Source organism: Pristiophorus japonicus, chromosome 8 (genome assembly GCF_044704955.1).
Source record: "Pristiophorus japonicus isolate sPriJap1 chromosome 8, sPriJap1.hap1, whole genome shotgun sequence".
Lineage (NCBI taxonomy): Eukaryota > Metazoa > Chordata > Chondrichthyes > Pristiophoridae > Pristiophorus > Pristiophorus japonicus.
This window is the reverse complement of record NC_091984.1, coordinates 83,605,608-83,630,657: the sequence shown is the minus strand read 5'-3', so window position 1 is coordinate 83,630,657 and position 25,050 is coordinate 83,605,608. Positions and strand designations below refer to the sequence as shown.

At 45.2% G+C, this 25,050-nt stretch overlaps 1 protein-coding gene across 1 annotated transcript in view; it reads left to right on the top strand.

The window, feature by feature from the left end:
* lrrc7 (leucine rich repeat containing 7) overlaps positions 1 to 25,050 on the top strand; it is a 480,097-nt gene that overhangs the window by 214,582 nt on the left and 240,465 nt on the right. The gene's annotated exons all lie outside the window — the stretch shown is intronic.

Below are 25,050 nucleotides of genomic sequence, written 5' to 3'. Positions count from 1 at the left end.
GGGTGGCTCTGCTGCACAGGAGGGCAGGAAAAGGAGTGGGAGAGCTATAGTGGTAGGAGATTCTATTTTAAGGGGAATAGATAGGCGTTTCTGCGGCCGCAATCGAGACTCCAGGATGTCTGTTGCCTCCCTGGTGCAAGGGTCAAGGATGTCTCGGAGCAGCTGCAGGGCATTCTGGAGGGGGAGGGTGAACAGCTAGTTGTCGTGGTGCATTTAGGTACCAATGATATAGGTAAAAAACGGGATGAGGTCCTACAAGCTGAATTTAGGGAGCTAGGAGTTAAATTAAAAAGTAGAACCTGAATTGCTACCAGTGTCACATGATAGTCAGAGTAGGAATAGCACGTGGCTTGAGGAATGGTGCAAGAGGGAGGGATTCAAATTCCTGGGACATTGGAACCGGTTCTGGGGGAGATGGGACCAGTACAAACTGGACGGACTGCACATGGGCAGGACCGGAACCGATGTCTTTGGCGGAGTGTTTGCTAGTGCTGTTGGGGAGGATTTAAACTAATACGGCAGGGGGATAGGAATCTATGCAGGGAGACAGAGGGAAGTAAAATGGGGACAGAAGAAAAAGATAGAAAGGAGATAAGGAAAAGTGGAGGGCAGAGAAATCAAAGGCAAAAATCAAAAAGGGCCACATTACAACATAATTCTAAAAGGACAAAGAGTGTTAGAAAACAAGCCTGAAGGCTCTGTGTCTCAATGCGAAGAGAATTCGTAATAAGGTGGATGAATTAACTGCGAAGATAGCTGTTAACAGATATGATGTAATTGGGATTACGGAGACATGGCTCCAGGGTGACCAAGGCTGGGAACTCAACATCCAGGGGTATTCAATATTCAGGAAGGATAGACAGAAAGGCAAAGGAGGTGGGGTAGCATTACTGGTTAAAGAGGAGATTAACGCAATAGTGAGGAAGGACATTAGTTTGGATGATGTGGAATCTGTACGGGTAGAGCTGTGGAACACCAAAGGGCAGAAAACGCTAGTGGGAGTTGTGTACAGACCACCAAACAGTAGTAGTGAGGTTGGGGATGGCATCAAACAGGAAACTAGGGATGCGTGCAATAAAGGTACAGCAGTTATCATGGGTGACTTTAATCTACATAGAGATTGGGCTCATCAAACTGGTAGCAATACGGTGGAGGAGGATTTCCTGGTGTCTATAAGGGATGGTTTTCTAGACCAATATGTCAAGGAACCAATTAGAGAGCTGGCCATCCTAGGCTGGGTGTTTTCTCATGAGAGACGATTAATTAGCAATCTTGTTGTGGGAGGCCCCTTGGGGAAAAGTGACCATAATATGGTAGAATTCTTCATTAAGTTGGAGAGTGACACAGTTAATTCAGAGACTAGGGTTCTGAACTTAAGGAAATCAGGGATAGTATTAAAGCCAAGGAAGTGGCATACAAATTGGCCAGAAATAGCAGAGAACCCGGAGACTGGGAGAAATTTAGAACTCAGCAGAGGAGGACAAAGGGTTTGATTAGGGCAGGGAAAATGGAGTACGAGAAGAAGCTTGCAGGGAACATTAAGACAGATCGCAAAAGTTTCGATAGATATGTAAAGAGAAAAAGGTTAGTAAAGACAAACGTAGGTCCCCTGCAGTCAGAATCAGGGGAAGTCATAACAGGGAACAAAGAAATGGCGGACCAATTGAACAAGTACTTTGGTTCGGTATTCACTAAGGACACAAACAATCTTCCGGATATAAAAGGGGTCAGAGGATCTAGTAAGGAGGAGGAACTGAGGGAAATCCTTATTAGTCGGGAAATTGTGTTGGGGAAATTGATGGGATTGAAGGCCGATAAATCCCCAGGGCCTGATGGACTGCATCCCAGAGTACTTAAGGAGGTGGCCTTGGAAATAGCGGATGTATTGACAGTCATTTTCCAACATTCCATTGACTCTGGATCAGTTCCTATGGAGTGGAGGGTAGCCAATGTAACCCCACTTTTTAAAACAGGAGGGAGAGAGATAACAGGCAATTATAGACCGGTAAGCCTGACATCGGTAGTGGGTAAAATGATGGAATCAATTATTAAGGATGTCATAGCAGCGCATTTGGAAAGAGGTGACATGATAGGTCCAAGTCAGCATGGATTTGTGAAAGGGAAATCATGCTTGACAAATCTTCTGGAATTTTTTGAGGATGTTTCCAGTAGAGTGGACAAGGGAGAACCAGTTGATGTGGTATATTTGGACTTTCAGAAGGCTTTCGACAAGGTCCCACAGAAGAGATTAATGTGCAAAGTTAAAGCACATGGGATTGGGGGTAGTGTGCTGACATGGATTGAGAACTGGTTGTCAGACAGGAAGCAAAGAGTAGGAGTAAATGGGGACTTTTCAGAATGGCAGGCAGTGACTAGTGGGGTACCGCAAGGTTCTGTGCTGGGGCCCCAGCTGTTTACACTGTACATTAATGATTTAGACGAGGGGATTAAATTTAGTATCTCCAAATTTGCGGATGACACTAAGTTGGGTGGCAGTGTGAGCTGCGAGGAGGATGCTATGAGGCTGCAGAGCAACTTGGATAGGTTAGGTGAATGGGCAAATGCATGGCAGATGAAGTATAATGTGGATAAATGTGAGGTTATCCACTTTGGTGGTAAAAACAGAGAGACAGACTATTATCTGAATGGTGACAGATTAGGAAAAGGGGAGGTGCAATGAGACCTGGGTGTCATGGTAGATCAGTCATTGAAAGTTGGCATGCAGGTACAGCAGGCGGTTAAGAAAGCAAATGGCATGTTGGCCTTCATAGCGAGGGGATTTGAGTACAGGGGCAGGGAAGTGTTGCTACAGTTGTACAGAGCCTTGGTGAGGCCACACCTGGAGTATTGTGTACAGTTTTGGTCTCCTAACCTGAGGAAGGACATTCTTGCTATTGAGGGAGTGCAGCGAAGGTTCACCAGACTGATTCCCGGGATGGCGGGACTGACCTATCAAGAAAGACTGGATCAACTGGGCTTGTATTCACTGGAGTTCAGAAGAATGAGAGGGGACCTCATAGAAACCTTTAAAATTCTGACGGGGTTAGACAGGTTAGATGCAGGAAGAATGTTTCCAATGTTGGGGAAGTCCAGAACCAGGGGACACAGTCTAAGGATAAGGGGTAAGCCATTTAGGACCGAGATGAGGAGGAACTTCTTCACCCAGAGAGTGGTGAACCTGTGGAATTCTCTACCACAGAAAGTTGTTGAGGCCAATTCACTAAATATATTCAAAAAGGAGTTAGATGAAGTCCTTACTACTAGGGGGATCAAGGGGTATGGCGAGAAAGCAGGAATGGGGTACTGAAGTTGCATGTTCAGCCACGAACTCATTGAATGGCGGTGCAGGCTAGAAGGGCCGAATGGCCTACTCCTGCACCTATTTTCTATGTTTCTATGTTTCTATGAAAGGTAACTTCGATGGTATGAGATGTGAATTGGCTAGAATAGACTGGCAAATGATACTTAAAGGGTTGATGGTGGATAGACAAAGGCAGACATTTAAAGATCACATGGATGAACTTCAACAATTATACATCCCTGTCTGGCGTAAAAATAAAACGGAGAAGGTGCCTCAACCGTGGCTAACAAGGGAAATTAGGGATAGTGTTAAATCCAAGGAAGAAGCATAAAAATTGGCCAGAAAAAGCAGCAAACCTGAGGACTGGGAGAAATTTAGAATTCAGCAGAGGAGGACAAAGGGTTTAATTAGGAGGGGGAAAATAGAGTATGAGAGTCAGCTTGCAGGGAACATAAAAACTGACTGCAAAAGCTTTTGTAGATATGTGAAGAGAAAAAGATTAGTGAAGACAAATGTACATCCCTTGAGGTCAGAATCAGGTGAATTTATAATGGGGAACAAAGATATGGCAGACCAATTGAACAAATACTTTGGTTCTGTCTTCACTAAGGAAGACACAAATAACCTTCCGGAAATACTAGAGGGTCTAGCGAGAAGGAGGAACTGAAAGAAATCCTTATTAGTCAGGAAATTGTGTTCGGGAAATTGATGGGATTGAGGGCCGAAACGTCTCCAGGTCCTGATAGTCTGCATCCCAGAGTACTTAAGAAAATGGCCCTAGAAATAGTGGATGTTTTGCTGGTCATTTTCCAACATCCTATAGATTCTGGATCAGTTCCTATGGATTGGTGGGTAGTTAATGTAACCACACTGAAAACAAGGAATTATCGGCTGGTTAGCCTGATGTCGGTGGTGGGGAAAATGTTGGAATCAATTATTAAAGATGTAATAGCAATGCATTTGGAAAGCAGTGACAGGATTGGTCCAAGTCAGCATTGATTTATGAAAGGGAAATCATGCTTGACAAATCTTCTCGAATTTTTAGGATATAACTAGTAGAATGGACAAGGGAGAACCAGTGGATGTGTATTTGGACTTTCAAAAGGCTTTTGACAAGGTCCCACACAAGAGATTAGTGTGCAAAATTAAAGCACGTGGTATTGGGGTAATGTATTGACGTGGATAGAGAACTGGTTGGCAGACAGGAAGCAAAGAATAGGAATAAACGGGTCCTTTTCAGAATGGCAGGCAGTGACTAGTAGGGTACCGCAAAGTTCAGTGCTGGGACTTCAGCTAGTTACAAATACATTAATGATTTAGACAAAGGAATTGAATGTAATATCACCAAGTTTGCAGACGACACTAAGCTGGGTGGCAGTGTGAGCTGTGAGGAGAATGCTAAGAAGTTGCAGTGTGACTTGCAGTAGGTGAATGGGCAAATGTGGTATAATATGGATAAATGTGATGTTATCCACTTTGGTGGCAAAAACAGGAAGGCATATTATTATCTAAATGGTGACAGATTAAGAAAAGGAGAGGTGCAACGAGACCTGGGTGTCATGGTACATTAGTCATTGAAAGTTGGCATGCAGGTATAGCAGGCGGTGAAGAAGGCAAATGGTATGTTGGCTTTCATAGCGAGAGGATTTGAGTATAGGAGCAGGGAGGTCTTGCTGCAGTTGTACAGCGCCTTGGTGAGGCCACACCTTGAATATTGTGTTCAGTTTTGATCTCCTAATCTGACAAAGGACATTCTTGCTATTGAGGGATGCAGCAAAGGTTCGCCAGACTGATTCCCGGAATGGCAGGAATGACATATGAAGAAAGACTGGATCGACTAGGCTTATGTTCACTGGAATTTAGAAGAATGAGAGGGGATCTCATGGAAACATATAAAATTCTGACGGGATTGGACAGGTTAGATGCAGGATGAATGTTCCCGATGTTGGGGAAGTCCAGAACCAGGGGTCACAGTCTAAGGATAAGGGGTAAGCCATTTAGGACCGAGATGAGGAGAAACTTCTTCACTCAGAGAATTGTGAACCTGTGGAATTCTCTACCACAGAAAGTTGTTGAGGCCAGTTCATTAGTTATATTCAAAAGGGAGTTAGATGTGGCCCTTACAGCTAAAGGGATCAAGGGATATGGAGAGAAAGCAGGAATGGGGTACTAAAGTTGCATGATCAGCCATGATCATATTGAATGGTGGTGCAGGCTCGAAGGGCCGAATGGCCTAATCCTGCATCTATTTTCTATGTTTTCTATGTTTCTCTGAATTGCATCCAATGCAAATATATCCTTCCTTAAATACGGAGACCAAAACTGAATGCAGTACTCTAGGTTTGGCCTCACCAATATCCTGTACAGTTGTAGCAGGACTTCTCTGTTTTTATACTCTATCCCCCTTGCAATAAAGGCCAACATTCTATTTGCCTTCCTGATTACTTGCTGTACCTGCATACTAACTTTTTGTGTTTCATGCACAAGGACCCCCAGGTCCCTCTGTACTGCAGCACTTTGCAATTTTTCTCAATTTAAATAGTAATGTGCTTTTCTATTTTTTCTGCTAATATGGATAACCTCACATTTTCCCACATTATACTCCATCTGCCAAATTTTTGCCCACTCACTTAGCCTGTCTATGGGCCAGACTTTCGGCTTCATTGTCGCCGATTTTCTCGGCTTTACAGCTGGTTTTTCGCCCAGAGAGATTTCCACGTAAGTTTTTGAACGTTATCGCCCACATCTGAAGTCGCCCGCCGGGTCCAAACCGCCCACATGCAACGCCGAGAACAACTGCAAGGGCGTAAGTTTGGTCTCAACCGCCGACGTCCAGATCACCGAGAGACCCACCCTGTAAAAGCTGCTTTTACAGGGCGGCAAGGGGGGACCCTGCAAAAAAAGTAAGTTAAAGGTTCTTTAATTATTTTTTTAAAATGTTAACATGGCGATTAGACTTAAAACTGTCTTGGAAATGGTTAGTGCATGTTTATTTTTTTTAATGAGAATTTTTTTTTTAAGTTTTCCCCCATCCCTCGGCCCAACCGCAGCTTCGGACTAAATTTTTATACTTACCATCCATTCCGGTAACGACTGCCCATTTGTCTAACTTTGCACTTACCCGCCAAGAAAACCGCCGGGAATGAGTGTGCAATGCCCATTTTCTCGCCAGGCAATCAGTTCTACTTACTTTTACCTCCAAAATGGAAATTCTCACCAGCTTTTTTCGCCAGACATTAGTGGTCCTTCTCAGCGAGCAATCGGGCATTGAGGGCCTTTATGGAAAGTCTGGTCCACAATCCCTTTGCAGATTTTTTGTGTCCTCCTCACAATTTGCTTTCCCACCCATCTTTGTATCAACAGCAATCTTGGTTACATTACACTCGGTCCCTTCATCCAAGTCGTTAATATTGATTCTAAATAGTTGAGGCCCCAGCACCGATCCCTGCGGCACCCCACTAGTTACTGTTTGACAACCGGAAAAAGACCCATTTATCTGGACACTCTGTTTTCTGTTAGTTAGCCAATCCTCTCTCCATGCTAATATGTTGTCTCCAACCCCGTGAACTTTTATCTTGTGCAGTCACCATTTACGTGGCACCTTATCGAATGCCTTCTGGAAATCCAAATACACCACATCCACTGGTTCCCCCTTATCCACCCTGCTCGTTACATCCTCAAAGAACTCCAGAAAATCTGTCAAACGTGATTTCCTTTCATAAAACCATGCTGACTCTGCTTGACTGAATTATGCTTTTCCAAATGTCCTGCTACTGTTTCCTTAACAATGGACTCCAGCATTTTACAATGACAGATGTTAGGCTAGCTGATCTATAGTTTCCTGCTTTATGTCTGCCTCCTTTTTCCTCACCTCACCTCTGGAACTCAGCTGTTTTGTCTATGTTTGGCAAAAGAGCTGATGTTTTACCTCTGTGTAAAGCTGTTGGGCTTATGTTACAGATGTGTCTAGTATGATCCTTGCAAAATTAAGGGCAGTAGTAACCTTAACAGCACTGGCAGAGTGGTGCAGTTGTGGAGATTGGCTGCAGGTCTGCTTGCAGCATAACTCTGTGAGAACGTTCTTTGGAAAGCAATGCCTTCTCCTGCACTACTCCTCCATCAAATGGAGCTAACAGTCTCTGCTGATAAATTCTGGTGTGATGGCACCGGTAAACAAATGTCATGCGCCAGTGGTGTAGCCTCTATTTCTTCTCTTCTTCATGCAAGAAAGAAAGATAAATTAAATTCCTGATGGACATATAATTGTGCCCTGCCTGTAAAATAGAGCTGGGGAATTGGCAGGCCCTCAGCCAATGGTACAAAAGCAGAGGCAAAGGAGGTGGCAACAGCAAAAAAGACAATAAAGCAACAAAACAACAAAGTTTGTACTGCATCTGTGAATATAAAGCTAGACCCTTCTACTTTGAACCCTGGAAGTTAGTTTTATACTAGCATTATTAAGAAAAAATGTAAATGAGACAGAAATTGTGGAAAATAAGACATATGGCATCATTGTGTCTTTACTGCCAGGTTTAAATGCATCAACTTCTAAATGGGTGGACGCTTCCATATGTTGTCGGAAATTAAAGCAGAAAATGGAGCACATGCAAAAGTGTGCAGGGATTCGGCATTATTTGCCACATTTCCTGCACCCGCCTGCCCAATTTGTGCCACAAATCAGATGCACAATGGCAGAAGCTCGAGGTCATTCACTCCTAAATATCTTCAAAACATTCTGCTCAATGGGACTGGGTGGTTCTGAGCCAGCCATATCCTATAATATACTTGTGCTGAGAATACATCTCTGAATTACTGCTACATTTTAGCAGCCGGTCTTGCATGAATAGTGCAGAATTATTTCCTCCAATCTGATTTCAGAGCAAAGACTCCGATTGTCTGACATCAAAATAGTCTGGAGCGCTGGCGTGGGAGTTTCACTTGAGGCTGAAGTAAACACAGATGTATATCTCCTGCTGATTTTATCTAGAAATCAATATTACCAGATGTACCAAGCAAGTAAATAAATACTAAAGAAAAACAGACCCTAGGCTTTAATCCAATGGGAATTACATTTATTTAGGAATAAAGATCCATAGGTTATCCACATACATAAATTGTTTGCCCCGATCTTCCAGGTCCCTTTCATATACTATTCCATAGGATTCAGAGGACTCTGAAAGATGCCAAAACAGAGAATGGATTTATGCATATGTAAAGAGGAAAAGTATATTACTCAAGTGATTCATGCTGGTTAAAGGAAAGCCTTGTCACAGATGTAAACACCGCCATTGACAGCCTCCCATTTCTGGAATCTTTCTTCTGCATTGTTGCTGTTAAAAGACCTGATGTTGACCATGAGCTTTTATATCTGAATAGGACTGTGGAGCTGCTCAAATTATTTGGAATATTCCTAATTGGTGTGTATGCATAATCTTCATCCTAAATTTTCTTCTGTAATTTTGAAGATACTCTTCTTCAGGCACAGTGTCTACAGATATTTTCTGAGATTTTCCCTTGCTGTAAGGAAGATTATGGAGATGTGAAACTTCTACTAAATTCAGCACTACTTTGGATGAAGTGAGATATTTGCAGCTGGTGTGAGTTTGGCCAGCGGTCCATTTGGTATGGATTAGGAGAAGTCCACACTTCAGACTATCCAATCCTTTTGGCTAGAAAAGAATAAACAAAGGAGAGGAGAGAAATATCTCAAGCCAAACAACATTCCTTCTTTTACATTATCCTTGGAGCAAATATAGAATTTGTCAACATTCTGGGGCTGAAAATCCACATTCTTTTGGCAAGATGGAGCATAATATGGGCACAGCAACATTTTCGGGTTGGATTTTTGGGCAGTACTTGTTTCTGATGATTATACGCCGCATTTTGGTTTTACTGAAATTTTGCTCAGAGTGGGTGGAGCCTTTTTCTCTATCTGTTTATTCACCAATGCGCAAATGAGATGAGTGGCATAAGGTGTCAGAATTCCCAGCATATTTGCTCCCATTGCATTAATGATAACTTATATGTAGATAAATGAGGCATAGCCTTGTCATGATCATATCCTCTCTATGGAAGTGATCCATTTAAGAAAATGATCACAGGATTGCATGCAATTTCAGAATTTATTTTTGCTTTAGAGAGCTATTGAGCTGCATTTCAAACTGACAGAGTTGGGGAATTTCTAGTCACCAGAATGTTTTTGATCTTTATCCAAAGTAAGGGATACCATAGAACATCATAGGGTACTCTATGGGGATTTCCCTGTTTGCAGCCTTGATGATGGAGGAGGAGGAGAATGGAAGTGAGCAAAGAAGAATAAGGCAGCATCAAAGGAGGATGAGACCAACCTGCTATTAAACTCACAATGTTCTCGAGATCTTATAAGGGATTAGGCAAGGAACTGTGCCTTTGTCAACTTCAACAAGGAGGCCTTAGATAAACAATGTTACCTTTTGCATGCTGATCTGAAGCTCACATCAAATGCCCGAACAGCTGTGTCAGTGGCTGTCAAAGTTAGTACAGCTCTCTTTTATGCCATTGGCTCCTTCCGAGCTGCTAGGGGAGACTTATGCAACATTTGCCATACAGTCTTGTATACGACAGGTCACCAATACCATCTTCAGGAGCAAAAAAAAACATTGGCATTACTAAGTAGGTCATGCAGCAAATGTTGAGAGAACACAAGTCGAGATTTTGGATGCAGAAACCCTTCCTCAGATCTGGAAGATATCACAGTTGACTAACATTTAAAAAGGAACAGAATAAAGGGAAAGGGGGAACAAGGAGAAGAACAAAGCACACACAATGACCAGTTACACAGGGCAAAAGAAATAGAATGACCCGTAAAGTGTTATCATTCCACTAGACACTTTGCAGACCTTTGGCTTAATATTTACTTTAATAACTTCAGACACTAACTATTGCTCCTGTGGTATATTCACAGAGCATGGCACACACAGCTTTCTATAATGGCTGACAGCATCTCAGAAGTTCCGGAAGCTTCTGGTCAGCTGACTCATTTATTCACCTTTAGTTGCCGTAACACAATACGTCCACATCCACAGTGTGGAGCTACAACATTACAAGCTTACAGACATTACACTTCTCCCTCCTTAATGAAGAAGTTATCATAATAACATCATACATAACTTGCATGTTTATACATAACAAAGGATATGGACTTATTTTGCCATATTTACAAATTTAACTTAACCACTTGTTTTCTGTTTTGAAGACAATACCGTCACTCTCGAACAGAACCTGCCAAACATGGTATTGAATCTAAATTCATTCGAGGCTGATCCTGAGGAAAGTTTTCCTCCAAGGGGTGCCCTTGATTTTCATTTGAACTCACTCTAACTTCGGACTCTTGGGTTTCCTGACTCGGACTCAGACTTAAGTTCTGATTTACTCTTGGATTTGTTTCCAGTACACTCGATGTAGGATATGCTACTGGTGTATCAAAACTATCTGATGAGTCAGAAATAATTGAATCATTTCCACCTTCAACTCCTTCCATGTCTGTAGATAAAATATGATCAATATGAACAAACCTAACCTGTCCATTATCAAACATCTTGACTAAATATGTGTGAGGACCACATATCTTCACCACTCTTCCTGGTAACCACTTTACCCATTTATGGTGATGGCTCTTCACTCTCACCTTCAGATTTTATTTCACCCTTCTCTCTTTTACTCTAGCTCTATCATGATTCTCTTTCTGTCTTAATTGTGTTTCTTTTACGGACTATGCCAAGTTTGGTTTTAACACCAAGAATCTGGTTCATGGCTGTTGTTTGAGAAACAACTCTGCTGGTGTTCTAGCAGTAGTTGTGTGAGGAATATTACGTTACGTAATTAAAAAATTAGCCAATTTGTAATCCAGTGACAACTGTTGTTTCTTTGGATTTGGCTCCAACATTTGTTTTATGAGGGCACGTTTTACAATTTGTACAGTGCACTCTGCTGCACCATTCGAAGCAGGGTGCTGCGGTGGAACCTTTTGCTCGTGAACTGTGCAAATTCTTCTGAACGAAATTGTGGTCCATTATCCGAAACAATTTCTTCTGGGAGGCCAAATGAAGAAAATAAACTTCGCAAAATGTCTAATGTTTTACTTGTTGTTATTTTCCACATTGGAAACACCTCTACCCACTTCGAATGGCTATCAATACAATGAACAATTGTTGTCCTTCTAGCTCAGAAAAATCAATATGTAGCCTTTGCCACACCCTGGGAGGTAATTTCCATGGCTGTAATGGTACTGATGGTGGTTGCTTGCTTACCGATTGACATGTCGTACACTGACTCACGATGTACTCTATCTTTATCAAGATTTGGTCACTATAAGTAACTGTGTGCAAAACTCTTGGTCAAGCACATTCCCAGGTGCTGGTCATGGAGGTATCCTAATAATTAGGACCTGAATTTATTTGGTATAACCACTCTTGCACCCCACATGATACAATCTTTATCGACTGATAATTCATTCCTACGAATGAAGAATGGATGAATATCTTTGTCTGTTACCTGGTTTAGCCATCCATTTGCAATATAATCATACACCTTTGACATCACTGGTTGTTCTACCAATCTCTTCAGCTGTGACTGGCAGTTCATCGATGCATGAAAAATAAAACACTTCTTCCCTATCGGGTGTAACTTGTTATGGGGAAGGCAATCTAGACATTGCATCAGCATTACTGTGATCAGCTGATCGTCTGTATTCAATATCATATGTATATGCTGACAAAATCAAAGCCCATCTCTGCATTCGGGCTGCAGCTAATGTTGGAACTGGGGACTTTGGATGGAGGATTGCTGTCAGGAGCTTATGGTCCATAACAATGGTAAACTTACGACCATACAAGTATTTGTGGAACTTCTTAACCCCAAAAATTAATGCCAAAGCTTCCCTTTCGATTTGCATATAATTACTCTCACTGGCACTGAGAGTGCGTGAAGCAAAAGCACTTGGTCTCTCCTTCCCACTACGTAATACATGAGAGATTACTGCCCCAACTCCATACGGAGAGGCATCACATGCTAGCTTAATCTCCTTAGATATGTCATAGGAACTAACATGGTGCTCTCTATCAATTTGCTTTTACACTCCTTGAATGCTGTATCGCATTCTTTTGACTACTTCCAATGGACCTGTTTTTTCAATAGTTCATTCAGTGGCTGTAATACTGTAGCCAAATTTGGTAGGAACTTCCAATAGTTCAAAAGACCCAAAAATGAACGAAGTTCAGTGACATTCCTGGGAGTGGGTGCATTTCTAATTGCATCCAGCTTTCCCATGGTTGGATGTAAACCATCTTTGTCTACTCTGTACCCTAAGTACTCCACTGAGTTTTAAAATAACTCACACTTGTGAGCAGACATTCGTACTCTGTGCTTCTCTAGCCGTTTGAGGACTTCATTCAATATGGCATTATGAATTTGCCTATTTGGTGCTGAAATTAGTATGTCATCTAAATAACGTACTACCCCTTCAATACCTTGCAAAATCTGGTTCATCACTCCTTGGAATATGGCAGGGGCAGAAGACACTCCAAACGGTAGCCTATTGAATTGATATAGGCCTAGATGAGTGTTTATAGTCAAGCATGAGTTGGACTCCTCATCTAGTTCAAGCTGCAAGTAGGCATTCATAAGATCCAGCTTTGAGAAGATCTGACCACCTGTCAGTGTTGTGAACAAATCTTTTATATTTGGCAATGTATTGGGGACATTACCCTCTAGAACCTGGTTTACGGTTACTTTATAATCACCACACAATCTTACCTTACCATTGGACTTAGGTATAACAACAATGGGTGTAGCCCAATTGCATCGATCTATCTTAGAAATAATGTTCTCAGTTTCTAGTCTTTTGAGTTTTTGCTCAACTTTTTCCTTGAGTGCATATGGTAGGAACGTGGCTTGCAGTAAACCGATCTAGCATCCTTCTGTACCCTGACACTCGCCTTGAAGCCTTGGATCGGACTGCCCGTTTCGCAGAACACCTTCGGATAACTCTTGATAACACCATCCGTTGATGCAAATCTCGCTTCCACACAGAAAATCTTACTCCAATCCTGCTTCAGTGATCTCAACCAATTTCTTCCTAGTAAGGCAGACTTGTCTCCTTTCACTACTATTAGAGGCAAGTTCTGAAATTGATCCTTGTATTTCACCGGTACGGTGATACGACCTACCACAGGAATTTTCTCTCCCAAGTAGCCTTGCAGCTCCATTTTGGATTTCTCCAATGGGATATCACGCAATTTGTTGAGATATAGCAACTCTGGAACTACATACACGGATGCACCCATGTCGAATTCCATTTGTATCTTGAATCCTGCAACCTCTATGTGGATTTTGATACTTTCGAATCACTGTCCGTTAACCTCGTGCTCCTGATGATGTGTAACTCTAACATCATCTCGTCCTGTTGTTCTTCCATGCTATGCAGTCTCTGGGGATTTCTACTCATAGCTTTGAAAACTGGACTCATAGCTTTAAAAGCTGGTTTACCCTTCAGTCGGCATACCTACGCAAGATGCCCAGTCTTTCTGCAGAAGAAACATTCTGCCTTCACATATGGACAACTTTGAGCAATGTGTTGTCCCAGGCATCTTTAGCTCGACTTTGGTGCTCTGTTAGAATTTCCATTTTCTGAGACTTTGGGCCCCCACCGTCTTTTACTTTGAATCTACAGGCGATTCACCTCGGTTGACTGGCGACTGTAATTATTATGAAATTGATCGGCCATGACTAGAGGGCGGGAGAGCAAATAAACTAATTGAGGAGTATCTTGGTTAGCAGAGTGGAATCAATGATTGTTTTATATGTTCTCCGTGGAGGAAAATGAAAAGCATTCATCACTCCAATGGTGTATTGTATATTATTAGTTTGCTCCTGCTGGTTGTAAATTATTATTTTATTAGCTTGAAATCGCTGTCTGACAAGCAATCTCAAAAATCAAGCCATCTGTCATCAATAACTTTCTTCTGATCGCATTGTTTTTCATCCCACAAACAAAACGGTCCCGCAGTGCTCAGTTTTGAAAGTTTCCAAAATTACAGTGAATAGATAGCTTTTTAATGCTACAATGTACTCACTGATATTTTCATCAGTCTTTTGATTTCGTATACCGAAACGATAGCTTTCAGCAATTTCTAACGGTTTGCAATTGTAGTGCTGCTCCAGCTTCGTTAAAATTTCTTTAAGCATTGTGTCCTTTGGCTCGTCAGGCACAAGAAAATTTATCAGCGTTTCATACAATTCCGGACCCGCTTCAGATAAGAAAATCGCACTCCTATATTCCAACACAGCCCGGTTCTGATCAGCATCCTCTGGAACTTCGATTATATTATTTGCAGTGAAATACATTTCTAGCCGATTCACATATGTCTTAAACCTTTCCTGGTTGCGTTTATATTCACCTAAGTGTCCCATTACTGCTATGGGTGCCGCCATTTTGTCTCTGCAGTGCAGACAATGTGCTTGTTTTTTTTTTAACCTCGGATTTTGTAGCTATTTCCAAAGACAGAGAAGCTTCCAAAGTCTCTCTGTCAGCTGGCTGAATCCTTCAACAAAATTTCAGCTTTATAGCATCCGAAAAATCCCATCTCGTCGCCAAATGTGATATCTTCACAGAGCACAGCACACACAGCTTTCTATAATGGCAGACAGCATCTCAGAAGTTCTGGAAGCTTCTGGTCAGCTGATTCATTTATTCACCTTTAGTTGCTGTAACACAATATGTCCACATCCACAGTGTGGAGCTACAACATTACAAGCTTACAGACATTACAGCTCCCATTTTTTTTCTAACGTAGGTGCTGACAATGTTGAATGGGCATGTCGACTTGGGAAAGGGGAGCTCGTTGGCGCTTTGGGGTGAGGGCCGTTGGACCACTGTGCTGGCCGCACACTTGATGTCGACCATTTTTTTCTTCACCAGACTCCTGGCCCACTGGAGCCGGCTCCATGTTATCTTAAACTGTAGGCATCCCAATGGCCACCGAAGCGGTGGTCACTCATACCAAACTTGCTATGAACAGATGTATCTATGAAAGGTAGATTTGTGAGGACGAAGTCAAGTAGGTTTTTCCCTTCTATTGGTTCTCTCACCATCTGCTACATGCCCAGTCTGGCAGTTATGTGCTTCAGGACTCAGTCAGCTCGGACAGTAATGGTGCTACCGAGCCACTCTTGGTGATGGACATTGATGTCCCCCACCCAGAGTACATTCTGTACAGGTGGTGGCTTGCAAATTGACCCCAGTGAGATGGAGGGGAGGGGGAAAGGAACAGGAGGGAGCAAAAACACCATTGAAAAGTGTTTTGTATGTGAACTTGTATTTACCTCATACAACCACCAGAGCGCTCATCCCTTGGAGTCCCAAGGGATCCCACAATCCCTTGGGAGCACAGGTACTTAAGGAGGCCTCATAGGCTGGAGAAGCACTCTGGAGACCTGCAATAAAAGACTACGGTCACACTTCACTTTGAGCTCACAGTATCCAGTCAGACTCTATTCATATGAGATGCAGATGACGAACCCAATGATGCAGAGAACAGTGGGAAGCCTGGAGAAATTTTCGGAGGGAGATGATTGGGAAACCATCATGGAGCAACTCGACCAATATTTCGTGGCCAACGAGCTGGCCGGAGAAGCGAACGCTGCCAAATGAAGGGCGAGTCTCCTCACTGTCTGCTGGGCACCAACGTATGGCCTCATGAAAAAACTGCTTGCTCCAGCGAAACCCACTGAGAAATCATACGATGATTTGTGCACACTAGTCTGGGAGAATCTGAACCCGAAGGAAAGCGTTCTGATGGCGAGGTACCGGTTCTACAAGTACAAAAGGTCTGAAGGCCAGGAAGCGGTGAGTTATGTTGCCGAGCTAAGACTCCTTGCAGGACATTGCGAATTTGGAGCACATGCTCAGAGATTTTTCCGTACTTGGCATTGGCCATGAAGTGATACTTGGCAAACTTTTGACTGTCGAGACCCCAACCTTGAGTAAGGCCATAGCGATAGCCCAGGCGTTCATTGCCACCAGTGACAATACTAAGCAGATCTCTCAGCACACAAGTGCTGCTACAAGTATTGTAAACAAAATGATGTTTTCAGATCGCAATGTACAGGGCAGGCCCCACATGCCTGCAGCTGCATGTCCGCAGATGTCTCAGAGTCCACCATCAAGGGTGATGAATGCAAGGCCATTAACACCTTGTTGGCACTGCAGGGTGATCATCGTTTTTATTCATGCCGTTTCAAAGGGTACGTTTGCAAGGGCTGTGGAACAATGGGACACCTCCAATGTATGTGCAGGCGAGCTGCAAACCTTGTTAGTCCTGCAAACCACCATGTTGCAGAGGAGGACAGATCCATGGCGGATCACAACGAACCAGAGCCTCAGACCGAGGAGGCAGAGGTATATGAGGTGCACACAGTTACCACAAAGTGTCCCCCAATAATGCTGAAGTTTAAATTAAATGGACTCCCGGTGTCAATGGAGCTGGACATGGGCACAAGCCAGTCCATTATGAGCAAAAAGACTTTCGAAAAATTGTGGTGCAGCAAGGCCTCAAGGCCAGTCTTGACTCCCATTCGCACGAAACTGAGAACTTACACAAAGCAACTGATTCCCGTAATCGGCAATGCTACTGTAAAGGTCTCCTACGATGGAGTGGTGCACAAGCTACCACTCTGGGTGGTACCGGGCGATGGTCCCATGTTGCTCGGCAGGAACTGGCTGGGAAAGATATGCTGGAACTGGGACGACGTCCGAGCACTCTCGTCCGCTAACGACACTTCGTATGCCCAGGTCTTAAACAAGTTCCCTTCGCCTTTTGAACCAGGCATCGGGAAGTTCCAAGGAGCAAAAGTGCAGATCCACCTAATTCCGGGGGCACGACCTATCCATCACAAGGCGGGAGCAGTGCCGTACATGATGAGAGAAAGAGTAGCGATCGAACTGGATCAGCTGCAACGAGAGGGCTTCATTTTACCGATCGAATTCAACGAGTGGGCCAGTTCAATTCTTCCAGTCCTCAAAGGAGATGGCACTGTCAGAATCTGTGGTGATTACAAAGTAACTATCAAACGTTTCTCCCTGCAGGATCAATACCAACTACCAAAGGCTGACGACCTTTTTGCTATGCTGGCGGGAGGAAAGACGATCACGAAGCTGGACTTGACCTCGGCCTACATGATGCAGGAGCTGGAGAAATCATCAAAGGTCCTCACCTGCATCAACACGCACAAAGGTCTCTTCATTTATAACAGATGCCCGTTTGGAATTCGATCAGCCACGGCGATATTCCAGAGAAACATGGAAAGCTTGCTGAAGTCGGTCCCGCGCACTGTGGTCTTCCAGGACGACATCTTGTTTACAGGTCGGGACACAGTCGAGCATTTTCAGAACCTGGAGGAGATTCTTAGTCGAATCAACCGCGTGGGGCTCAGGTTGAAACGCTCGGTGCATTTTCCTGGAGCCTGAAGTGGAGTTCCTGGGGAGAAGAATCGCGGCGGACGGCATCAGGCCCACCGATTCGAAGAAGGAGGCAATCGAGAACGCACCAAGACTACAGAACATGACGGAGTTACGGTCATTTCTAGGACTCCTGAACTACTTTGGTAACTTCTTACCGGTTCTCAGCACACTGTTAGTGTTGTGTTCCGAACACAGATGAGACTGCACACAGGGAGGTTAAATTAACAGTGACCTCAGTCTTTAATAAGACACTCCAGAGTGAGGAACAGGCCTTAGGGGCCGGCTTATATACAGTGCTCTCGAGGGATGCTGGGATCCCTTGGGACTTCAGCGGATGCGCTCCCTGGTGGCGGAACATGGGAGTGCATGCTTTACAGATACACAACATCACTTCCCCCGCCAAAATCAAAGTGAAAACTATTTACAAGGTGAGGTGGTCAGGAGTCTTTCTTTCCCTGCTGGACCGCCTCAGTACAAATGTCTGTTCTGGTGTGTTGGCTGTGCCCTCGCTGGGATGGCTTGTTGTTGGCCCTGCAGGGCTGCTGGGTGAGCCTGGCCTTGCTGGGCTGTTGGGCATGATGGGTTCGATTTCCTGGTCCGGCGTGGTGTCGTTGATCCTTTGGGTGTGTGTTGTAGGCTCGAAAAAGGTGGTATCTGCGGTGGGTTGTTCAGGGCAATCTGTGAACCGCAGCCTCGTTTGGTTCAGGTGCTTTCTGCAAATTTGTCCATTGTCGAGTTTGACTACAAACATCCTATTCCCTTCTTTAGCTATCACCGTGCCCGCGATCCACTTGGGACCATGTCCATAGTTTAGCACATACAAGGGCCATTCAGATCAATTTCCCATGACACAGTGGCGCGACCATCGTTTATATTTTGTTGTTGTCGCCTACTCTCTAAATGATCATGCAGGTTGGGGTGAACCAGCGAGAGTCTGGTTTTAAGTGTCCTTTTCATGAGTAGCTCAGCCGGGGGCACCCCTGTGAGCGAGTGGGGTCTCGTGCGGTAGCTGAGCAGTACTCGAGACAGGCGGGTTTGGAGTGAGCCTTCTGTGACTCGTTTGAGGCTCTGTTTGATTGTTTGTACTGCCCGTTCTGCCTGCCCAATGGAGGCTGGTTTAAACGGGGCCAAGGTGACATGTTTGATCCCATTGCGGGTCATGAATTCTTTAAATTCGGCACTGGTGAAACATGGCCCGTTGTCATTGACCAATATGTCAGGCAGGCCGTGGGTGGCAAACATAGCCCTCAGGCTTTCAATGGTGCCGGTGGTGGTGCTTCCCGACATTATTTCACATTCAATCCATTTTGAAAAAGCATCCACCACCACCAGGAACATTTTACCGAGAAACGGGCCCGCATAGTCGACATGGATCCTCGACCATGGTCTGGAGGGCCAGGACCACAAACTTAGTGGTGCCTCTCTGGGTGTGTTGCTCAACTGAGCATACACGCTGCATTGCTGTACACAGGACTCTAAGTCAGAGTCGATACCGGGTCACCACACATGGGATCTGGCTATCGCTTTCATCATTACTGTACCCGATTGTGTGCTGTGGAGATCCGAGATGAACATCTCCCTGCCTTTTTTGGGTAGCACTACGTGGTTACCCTACAACAGGCAGTCTGCCTGAATGGACAACTCATGCTTTCGCCGCTGGAACGGCTTGATTAGCTCTTGCATTTCAACGGGGATGCTGACCCAGCTCCCATGCAGTACACCATTTTTTACTCGGGACAGCAGAGGATCTTGGCTGGTCCAAGTCCTAATCTGACGGGCCACGACTGGTGATTTATCATTTTCAAATGCTTCCATGACCATCAACAAGTCTGCGGGCTGCACCACCATCAACAAGTTTACAGGCTGTCCCATTTCCACCCCCATGGTGGGCAATGGTAGCCGACTGAGAGCATCCACACAGTTCTCGGTGCCTGGCCTGTGGCGGATGGTGTAGTTATACGCTGATAGCGCGAGTGCCCACCTTTGTATGTGGGCTGAGGCATTAGTATTTATCCCCTTGTTTTCAGCGAACAGGGATATGAGGGGCCTGTGATCGGTTTCCAGCTCAAATTTGAGGCCAAACAGGTACTGATGCATTTTCTTTACCCTGAACACACACGCTAATGCCTCTTTCTCCATCATGCTGTAGGCCCTCTCAGCCTTAGACAAGCTCCTGGAGGCATAGGCGACAGGTTGCAACTTCCCCGCAACGTTAGCTTATAGTAATACACACCCGACTCCGTATGACGACGCATCACATGCTAGCACAAGTCTTTTACACGGGTCATACAATACAAGCAGCTTATTGGAGCATAAAATGTTTCTGGCTTTCTCAAAAGCAATTACTTGTTTTTTTTTTCCCATACCCAGTTCTCACCTTTACGCAATAATACATGTAAGGGCTCTAAGAGGGTGCTTAACCCCGGTAGGAAGTTACCAAGATAGTTGGGGAGTCCCAGGAATGACCGCAGCTCCGTGACGTTCTGTGGCCTCGACGCGTTCTTGATAGCCTCTGTCTTGGCGTCTGTGGGCCGAATGCCGTCCGCCGCAATCTTTCTTCCCAAAAACTCCACTTCTGTTGCAATGAAGACGCATTTCGACCTCTTCAGCCGCAGCCCAACACGATCCAGTCGCTGGAGGACCTCCTCCAGGTTTTGTAGGTGCTCGACGGTGTCCCGACCCGTGACCAATATGTCGTCCTGAAAAACCACCGTGCATGGTACCGACTTGAGTAGGCCCTCCATGTTTCTCTGGAAGATCGCTGCAGACGACCGAATTCCAAACGGGCAACTGTTGTAGATGAACAGTCCCTTGTGCGTGTTGATGCAGGTGAGGTCCTTCGAAGATTCCTCAAGCTCCTGCATCATGTACGCCGAAGTCAGGTTGAGCTTGGTGAACATCTTGCCTCCTGCCAGTGTCACAAATAGGTCGTCTGCCTTAGGTAGCGGGTATTGGTCCTGTAGCGAGAAACGATTAATAGTTACTTTATAATCGCCGCAATCCTGACTGTGCCATCACTTTTGAGTACTGGAACAATCGGGCTGGCCCACTCACTGAATTCCACTGGGGAGATGATGCCCTCGCGTTGCAGCTTGTCCAGCTCGATATCTACTCTCTCCCTCATCATGTGAGGTACCGCTCGTGCCTTGTGGTGAATGGGTCGTGCCTCTGGGACCAAGTGGATGTGCACCTTCGCCCCGAAAAAGTTTCCAATGCCTGGCTCAAAAAGGGAAGGAAATTTGTTCAGAACCTTGTTATATGAGGCCTCATCGACATGTGATAGCGCTCGGATGTCATCCTAGTTCCAGCAGATTATGCCCAGCCAGCTCCTTCCAAGCAGTGTGGGGCCATCGCCCAGGACAATCCAGAGTGGCAGTTCGTGCACCGTGCACTCGTAGGTGACCTTGACCATGGCGCTGCCCAGGACAGTGATAAGCTCTTTGGTGTACGTTCTCAGTTTTGTGTGGATGGGGCTCAGGGCTGGTCTGAGTGCCTTGTTGCACCACAGTCTCTCAAACATTTTTTTACTCATGATGGATTGGCTAGTGCCAGTGTCCAGTTCCATGGCTACGGGTAAGCCATTCAATTTTACGTTTAGCATTATAGGTGGACATTTCGTCGAAAATGTGTGCACCCCATGTACTTCAGCATCTGCCTCCTCTCTCTGAGACTCGAAATTGCTTTGGTCCATCATGGACCAATCTTCCTCTGCCACGTGGTGGTTAGCAGGTTTTGCAGAGCTTGCAGCTCATCTGCAAACTTCTTGGAGGTGCCCCATTGTTCCACAGCTCTTGCAAACATACCCTTTGAAGCGGCATTAATAGGCTGAATGGAAGCCTCCACAATGCCAACAAGGTGTGAATTGCCTTGCATTCATCCTTTGTTGCAGACTCTGAGTCATCTGAGGTCTGCTGGCAGTTGCAAACTCGTGGTTTCTGCCCTGCACATTTCTGCTCGCAAACACAGTTCCAGTTAATTTATGAACATTGCTGGCACTTGTGTGCTGAGAGATTTGTTTGGTGTTATCACTGGTGGACATAAACGCCTGTGCTGTCGCAATGGCCTTACTGAGGGTCGGTGTCTCTGTGGTCAAAAGTTTTTGTAGGATGGCCTCGCGGCCAATGCCCAGTACAAAAAAGTCTCTGAGCATTTGCTCCAGGTAGCCATCAAACTCACATTGTCCTGCAAGTTGCCTTAGCTCGGCGACGTAGCTCACCACTTCCTGACTTTCAGATCGCTGGTACGTATAGAACCGATACCTCGCCATCAGCACGCTCTCCCTCGGGTTAAGATGCTCCCGAACCAGTGTACACAGCTCCTCATACGACTTATCTGTGGGTTTCACTGGAGCCAGAAGATTCTTCATGAGGCTGTCGGTCGGTGCCCCGCAGACCGTGAGGAGGACCGCTCTCCTTTTTTGCAGCGCTTCCTTCTCCGTCCAGCTCGTTGGCTACAAAGTACTGGTCTAACCGTTCGACATAGGCTTCCCAGTCCTCACCCTCCGAGAACTTCTCCAGGATGCCAACAGTTTGCTGCATCGTTGCGTTGGATTTGTATACTCGTCGCTAGTTGTGTTCCTAACACAGATGAGACTGCACATAGGGAGGTTCAAGTAACAGTGACTTCAGTCTTTATTAAGATACTCCAGAGTGAGTAACAGGCCTTAGGGGCCGGCTTTTATACTGTGCTTCCAAGGGATGCTGGGATCCCTTGAGACTTCAGGTGATGCACTCCCTGGTGGCGGAACATGGAAGTGCATGCTTTGCAGATACACAAGAGTTAGAATCACTGGAAGCCTTACTGCATAAAGTAGACGAATGAGTATGGGGCAAAAGCCAAAAAATGCCTTTGTAAAAGCTAGAAAATTGTTACGCTCAAACAAATTGCTTGTGTTGTATGATCCATGTATATGTTTGGTACTAGCATGTGATGCGTCATTGTATGGCATCAGGTGTGTATTGGAACAAGCTAATGAATCTGGGAACTTGCAACCGGTTGCGTATTCATCCAGATGTCTGTCTAAGGCTGAGAGAGCTTACAGCATGATTGAAAAAGAAGTGTTAGCATGTGTCTATGAGGCAAAGAAAATGCATCAATATCTGTTTGGGCGAAAATTTGAATTGGAAACAGACCATAAGCCACTAATATCCCTGTTTTCCAAGAGTAAGTGCATAAATACGAATACATTGGCCCGCATCCAGAGATGGGCGCTCACGTTGTCCGCATACAACTACGCCATCCGCCACAGGCCAGGCACAGAAAACTGTGCCGATGCTCTCAGTAGGCTGCCATTGCCCATCACCGGGGTGGAAATGGCGCAGCCTGCAGATTTAGTCATGGTTATAGAAGCATTCGAGAGTGAGCAATCACTCGTCACAGCCTGACAGATTAGAACCTGGACGAGCCACTACCCCTTACTGTCCCTAGTAAAAAATGTTGTGCTTCACAGGAGTTGGTCCAGTGTTCCAGTGGAAATGCAGGAAGAGATAAAGCCGTAGCAGCGCGCAAAGATGAAATGTCTATACAGGCAGACTGCCTTTTGTAGGGAAATCGAGTAGAAGGGCAGAGACACTTTCATCAGTGACCTCCACAGTACCCACCCAGGCATCGTAATAATGAAAGTGATAGCCAGATTCCACGTGTGGTGGCCCGATATCGATGCGGACTTAGAGTCCTGCATGCACAGACATAACACATGCTCGCAGTTAAACAATGCACTAAGGGAGGCGCCACTATGGTCTTGGCCCTCCAAACCGTGGTCCAGGGTCCATGCCGACTATGCAGGCCCGTTCTTTGGTAAAATGTTCCTTGTGGTTGTAGATGCATACTCCAAATGGATTGAATGTGAGATCATGTCGGCAAGCACGTCCGCTGCCACCATTGAAAGCCTGTGGGCTATGCACGGTCTACCTGATGTCCTTGTGAGCGACAACAGGTCATGTTTCACCAGTGCCGAGTTCAAAGAGTTCATGACCCGTAACGGGATCAAACATGTTACATCTGCCCCGTTCAAACCAGCATTCAATGGTCAGGCAGAAAGAGCAGTGCAAACTATCAAGCAGAGCTTGAAGAGAGTAACTGAAGGCTCACTGCAGACTTGCCCATCCCGAATCCTGCTTAGCTACCGCACGAGACCCCACTCGCTCACTGGGATTCCACCTGCTGAACTGCTCATGAAAAGGGCACTTAAGACAAGGCTCTCGTTAGTTCACCCTGATCTACATGAACAGGTAGCGAGCAGGCGGCTTCAACAAAGTACATATCATGATAGCACAAATGTGTCACCCGAAGTTGAAATCAATGATCCTGTATTTGTATTAAATTATGGACATGGTCCCAAGTGGCTTCCCGGCACTATTGTGGCCGAAGCGGGGAGCAGGGTTTTTCGGGTCAAACTTTCAAATGGACTCATTCACCGGAAACACTTGGACCAAATCAAACTCAGATTCACGGACTACCCTGAACAACCAACTTTGGACCCTACCTTCTTTGACCCCCCCCAACATACACACCAGTGGCAACCGACACCGCGGTTGGCCACGAAGCAGAACCCATCACCCGCAGCAGCCTAGCAGGACTCACCACACCAGGCAGCCCAGCAAGGCCAGCTGCACAGCAGCCCAGCGAGGGCCCAACAAATGACTCACCAAAACCAGCATTTGCACCGAGACGATCAACCAGGGAAAGAAGGGCCCCAGATCGACTCACCTTGTAAATAGTTACACTGTTGACTTTGAGGGGGGAGTGTTGTTATGTATGTGAACTTGTATATATCTTGTACAGCCACCAGAGGGCTCATCCCCTGGAGTCCCAAGGGATCCCACAATCTCTTGGGAGCACAGGTACTTAAGGAGGCCTCACAGGCTGCAGAGGCACTCTGGAGACCTGCAGTAAAAGACTAAGGTCACACTTTACTTTGAACTCACAATATCCAGTCAGACTCTTTATTCATATAGAACAAAAAGCAGTGTGTTAAAGAGAGCAGGTGCTAAGTAGAGATGCTGGGGTGTGGAGCTCAAGATGGTCGGGACAAGGTGGCTGAAGGTGCAGCCACCAATGATAGATTGGAAGGGTTGGGAAACTAAAAGTAGGTTGGTACTGGAGGATGCATGCAGAAAATTTTAATTCAGATTTCCTTGTTCAGAATTATCATACCCTGAGTTCAGTGGCATATCTGCAAGGTAAGGAGCTTTTCAGTCAGCTTGGAGATAATCTCTATTACGTTATAATGAGGTCAGTATGTTGTACAGCT